The sequence below is a fragment of the Equus quagga genome, unplaced genomic scaffold, assembly GCF_021613505.1.
Source record: "Equus quagga isolate Etosha38 unplaced genomic scaffold, UCLA_HA_Equagga_1.0 HiC_scaffold_18328_RagTag, whole genome shotgun sequence".
NCBI classification, from domain to species: domain Eukaryota; kingdom Metazoa; phylum Chordata; class Mammalia; order Perissodactyla; family Equidae; genus Equus; species Equus quagga.
Genome location: NW_025792949.1, coordinates 1 through 5,585, shown reverse-complemented (window position 1 = coordinate 5,585; position 5,585 = coordinate 1). Strand labels below are relative to the sequence as shown.

General features: G+C 55.2%; 1 long non-coding RNA gene across 1 annotated transcript; it reads right to left on the bottom strand.

Moving 5' to 3' along the window:
• Positions 1–6: 6 nt before the first annotated feature.
• Positions 7–4,132, bottom strand: LOC124232037 (uncharacterized). The gene is made up of 3 exons (XR_006886752.1): positions 3,713–4,132; positions 2,359–2,732; positions 7–294 (listed from the first exon to the last, which is right to left on the bottom strand). It is a non-coding gene; the product is annotated as an uncharacterized LOC124232037 (long non-coding RNA).
• Positions 4,133–5,585: the final 1,453 nt, after the last annotated feature.

Genomic DNA, 5,585 nt, shown 5'->3' with positions numbered 1-5,585 from the left:
GGGGGGGGGAATCCTTGGTGGGTGGGTCGATAGACGTCCGTTTGGTTGTCCCCTGGAGGGGAGAGACAGAGGGGACGACTCAATCCACCACGAACGCTGATGTCGCTCCGATAAACCTGTAGCGGTGATTCTAGTTTATGGCCTGTGTCCTGAAAAGAACTTCCCGAAGGGCCAGCCCGGCGGCACAGCAGTTAAGTTCGCACGTTCCGTTTTGTCGGCCAGGGGTTCGCCGGTTCGGATCCGGGGTGCGGACGTGGCGCCGCTTGGCGAGCCACGCTGTGGTCGGCGTCCCGCCTATCAAGGGGAGGAGGATGGGCACGGATGTTAGCTCGGGACCACTCTCCCGGGGCAAAAAGAGGAGAATTGGCAGCAGGTGTCAGCTCGGGGCTCATCTTCCTCGAAAAATAAATTAATTAAATAAATAAAAACAACTTCCCAAACCTCTCTGATAACTTGAAGCTTTGAAGTTTTGCGAGGTGAAATCAGGTGATAAAATAGTCCACGGACGGGGGCAGCCCCGTGGCCGAGTGGTTAAGTTCACACGCTCCCCTTCGGCGGCCCAGGGTTTTGCCCGTTCAGATCCCGGGCACGGACACGGCACCGCTCGTTGGGCCATGTGGAGGCGGCGTCCCACATGCCACAACTAGAAGGGCCCTCAACTAAGATAGACAACTATGTCATGGGGGGGATTTGGGGAGAAAAATCGGGAGGGGGGGATAAAAAACAAAAACGGAAGATTGGCAACAGTCGTTAGCTCGGGTGCCAAACTTAAGACAAAAACAATTTCCTTGATGATGTAGATCATTTCCGAGTAAGATAGAACCTGAGACGTGAGTGGCTAAATAGAAGTTTATCTACTTTGGGTTTGTGAGGCTACGGAAACTAAAAGACGTTTGGGTCTATCGAGGAACACGTCTCGTGCTTTATTAAAAGCTTTGACAGGGGACGGCGGCCCGGCGGCATAGTGGTTAAGCTCCTGCACTCAGCTTCGGCAGCCCGGGGTCCTCGGGTTCAGATCCCGGGCGTGGACCTCCACCGCTCCTCACACCGGGCTGTGGCAGCATCCCGTCCACAAGATCGAGGAAGTGGGGCGCAGGTGTTACCTCGGGCCCGCTCTCCCTCAAGCAGAAAGAAGAGGAAGATTGGCAACAGGTGTTAGCTCTGTGAGGGCCGATCTTCCTCACCCAAAAACTAAAGTGAGATGAAATCAAATAAAGCGAAGGAAAAGATAAACCTATGAAATCCCATGTTTCTAAAAGTTGCCAAGTGGTTAGAAATTGGCCAAACGACAGAATGCTCATGGGAAGGACAGTTCCTAATTGCTGACTTCTTAGTTTTCACCAAAATTAAGGTTCGTGAGGGTTAAAAATTCTACTTAACAAATGTGATGAAAGCCACTAGGCCGGCCCGGTGGCACGCTGGTTAAGTGTGCCTGTTCCGCTTCGCCGGCCCGGGGTTCGCTGGTTCGGATCCCGGGGGTGGACGTGGCACCGCTGGGCGAGCCACGTGGTGGTAGGCGTCCCACATATGAAATAGAGGAAGATGGGCACGGAGGTTAGCTCAGGGCCAGCCTTCCTCGGCAAAAAGAGGAGGATTGGCAGCAGTTAGCTCAGGGCTCATCGTCCTCAAAACAAAACAAAACAAAACAAAACAAAACAAAAAGCCACTAAAAGTGAATATGGGAAACATCTTTGTGTTCAAGGAAAGTGAGATGGCTGCCTTCAAGCAAGAGGGCCTAAAAAGTAAAGATCGCTTGTCTGTGAAAAGGTGATCAAAGTCTCACAGGGAAAAAAATCTGAGAAAAAGGTCTGCTCGTGGTCAAGTGGCCTAAAATTGGAACGAGTGGACAGATAGAAATGGCGAGCGATAGGATCTATTGGAGTCTATGAGGAAGCCATTGGGTGTCGGCCTAATTCGGCCTGACAGTGTTTTTCCAAAAGGGCCTGACGGGGCCGTCGAGCACGCATCGCGTCGTAGATCCGCTTTAAACATTTCCTACGGCAAGAACCAATGCCCTTAAGGGAAAGGAGCAGCTTCCCCGTGCTCGGGCCTTTCCTTAAGGAGAGGCATCTTTCCTTAGGCTAGGAACGGATGGTTGCGCTCACCTTTGACCATCCGGCTCACCTGTGACCACCCAGGCCCAGACAACAGACCTGCCACCCAGCAGTGTCTGTCGATCGCTGTGCCGACAGAGCAGTCTCGCGACTATCGTCCAAGGGACCTTTCGATCCTATGTGAAACGTCCTCTCTGGGGGTCTAGAAGCACTCTGTACACCCCACTTCCCGGGCGCCCTTTCTTCCTTTGGGAAGAAAGGCCCCGGGCCACAGTCCTCACATTTTAGGTCAGAATAAACTCACCCAGATTTTCACGGATAGATTGGTTCCGGATTATTTCCGTCGACAGAATGGAATCAAGTCAATGAGTTTCAAGATCGGAGGGAAGCTGATGCAAAATCAGAATTTGTTTCTCTCGCTCTCGAAAGGATACTTTTCTCTAACTTCTAGTCTCCTCCTGATAAAGACATTGGAAAAGGTTTCTCTTGACCTCTGAGGGAATCGACACCAAAGACAGAGATCCTCCATTTTGTCAGAATGATTTCCTAGGCCTCCAATGGAGGAGGCCTCCCTCGGACAGGAGCTCAGCTTTTGTTTTGCAACAGTTTTCCTCTCTCTGCTTGCCTTTAACATCTCCTTTCCCATTCTTCTTTTTTGGAAGGGAAATACGTGCACCGCTGGGAAAAAAAAAAAAAAAAGAATTTTCTAAATGACCAAAGAAGATCTACGACTGTTGTTATTTTGGTTTCACGGGGCAGTTCCACGTCCACATTTACTCCATTTTAAACACCCACACACACTCACAGCACGGCGCTGTGAGGATGTCCCGGGGAACTCGATTTGTGGAGGGAATGGCTGTGAGGTCTCTGCCCCCCAAGCCCCACCATTTGGGTGCTTCTGCTTGTTGATGAGGACGGGAAGCCCTGCTGAAATCCATATTCTTATCACCACACGTGCATCTGCACCCATGCTCCCCCCGTGTGTCATCTTTGGGCTTTGCTGTGGCCCCGTTCGAAGGGAGACCCGTTTTGTCTTGTAAACTTTTCGGCGGCCAAGCGGCTCGGTCCTTTCCTCTACGACTTGTGGGCTCTGTCTGTCCATCTGCCTTAGAAAGACCCTCTGGGCCGGAAGTGACAGGCTGCACACAATTCCTGACAGACTGCGGACAATTCCTCCGTCGTCACGGTCCTTCTCTGATGACGTGCATGGTTTCGGTTTGACAGCGACCCCCACCCCCCACCCTGCCCTAATTTTCTAAGTCCTCCCGGGAGCCCAGGAAGTGCTCGGGCCGCTCCGGGAAGCGGGGGCCGGCAGCCCCGGCCTGCCCCGTGGCATCTCTGGGGACTTTTCCACCTCTGTCCGCGTCAGCCAGCCGGCAGCCCCGTGCCCGGCCCGGCCCAGGAGTCACGTGGGGAGTCTGTCCCCTTCCTGGCAAGCCCACCCACCCCACCCCCCTCCCCGCCGATTTTCCAACACCTCCTTCTGCGCCCAGGGTTGCCCTGTGCTGCCTGGGAGCTCCGAGGTGGACACCCTGGGGCCTCACGTGGTGACCTCCCGGCCGCCCCAAGCGGGCCCAGAGAGAAAGAGAGAGAGAGAGAGACAGAGAGAGACAGAGACAGAGACAGAGAGACAGAGACAGAGGGAGACAGAGAGAGACCTGACCCGGCGGTGGGCTCAGGCTGTGCACTCTCGCTGGCTGGTGACCCGGTTCCCTCCCGCTGACCCCTCCGCGCCGGTCGTTGGGCGCCATCTGGCGGCCGCTTTTACAGAGTGGCCCTCCTCCGGAGCCCCGGCGACATGAGCAAGGGATGGGACTCGCAGGACGTCTGTGTGGTTTCCAGTGTGGGGCTGTGTGGAACAGAGCTGCTAAGAACATTCATGCCCCGGATTCTGTGTGAATGAACAGGAACGTGGCCGCAGCCCCCACCCCGCCCCCCGCCCCAGCCCCCGGGAGTGGCGGGAGTGGTGCCCTCCAGACCACCCTCGGGTTGGATGCCTCCCTCCCTGGAAGGACTCACGGGACTCCACAAAAGCTGACTTCCTGGAGGTCCAGCGGAGACCCCCAAGGCCCAAGGCCACCCCCCCCCACCCACCACAGATCACTGTGGAAGCCTTAACGACCCAAGGCTCCAGCTACATACAGACGCTCTTAGGAGGCAAGATACACCAAAGGCTTATGTAGGTTGCCACTTTCGGTGGTTGTTTCCGCGGCGTGTGTGTTTTGGAACCCGCCACGCCATTTTTCACAGAGGCCATACCGTTTCCCTTCACCACCAGTGAGGCGTGAGTGACTGACTTGGCTTCTCCGCGACCTCACTAGCAGTTTGATCCTGTTCCTGTATTTGGAAGAAGGCAGTCTCACCCATGTGTCCCCACAATGTCTCCCTCTAATTTTCTCACTTGCTTTGCCAGGGAACAGCTCACATCTTTTCATGCGCTTATCGGTCATCCATGCGTACCTCCTCCTCCCCAGGTGAAAGTGCCTGCTCTGTCTATTGGTCTTCCATTGTATTTGTATTTTTCAGTGTTGATTTCCCCCGGGTCTCCACTCCATTGTGGGTTTTGTTTGTTTTTTGTTTTTTGTTTTTTTTTTGCTTAAAGATTGCCACCTGAGCAAGCCTCTGTTGCCCATCTTCTTCAGTTTCAGAGGGTGGATTTCTCAGTGTTGCTTTTTCCCCAGACGCCGGAAGCACCTGCTGAGCATGCCTGAGCCACATGCTCGACTCGCAAGAAACACCTGCCAGTCACGCCAAAATCACCTGCCGGCTACGCCAGGACCACTTGGTGGACAGTCCAGAATCACCTGTCGGGCATGCCGGAACCACCTCTCAGACTTGCCAGGACCATCTTCTGGACACGCCGGTACCACCTGCCGAGTATGCCGGAACCACCTGATGCACTCCACAGAACCACCTGCCGGACACGCCAACATCACCTGCCGGGTATGCCACAACCACTTGGCGGATACTCCGGAATCACCTGTCGGGCAGGCGGAACCACCTCTCAGACATGCCAGACCATGTTCCGGACACGGCGGTACCACCTGCCGAGTATGCCGGAACCACCTGATCCACTCCCCAGAACCACCTGCTGGACAGGCCAAAATCACCTGCCAGCTTCACCAGAACCACTTGGCAGACTCTCCGGTATCACCTGCCGGGCATGCCGGAACCACCTCTCAGAGGTGCCACAACCACGTGCTGGAGAGTCCAGAAGCAACTGCCGAGCACGCCGGAACCACATGCTCGACTCGCCAGAACCACCTGCCGGACACGCCATAATCACCTGCCGGCTACGCCACAACCAGTTGGTGAACACTTCGGAACCACCTGATCCACTCCCCAGAACCACCTGCTGGACACGCCAAAATCACCTGCCGGCTACGCCAGAACCACTCGGCAGACACTCCGCAACCACCTCCAGGACACACCAGAACCACCTGCGGGACACGCCAAAATCACCAGCCGGCTATGCCACAACCACTGTCGGACACTCCGGAATCACCTGCCGGGCATGCTGGAACCACCTCT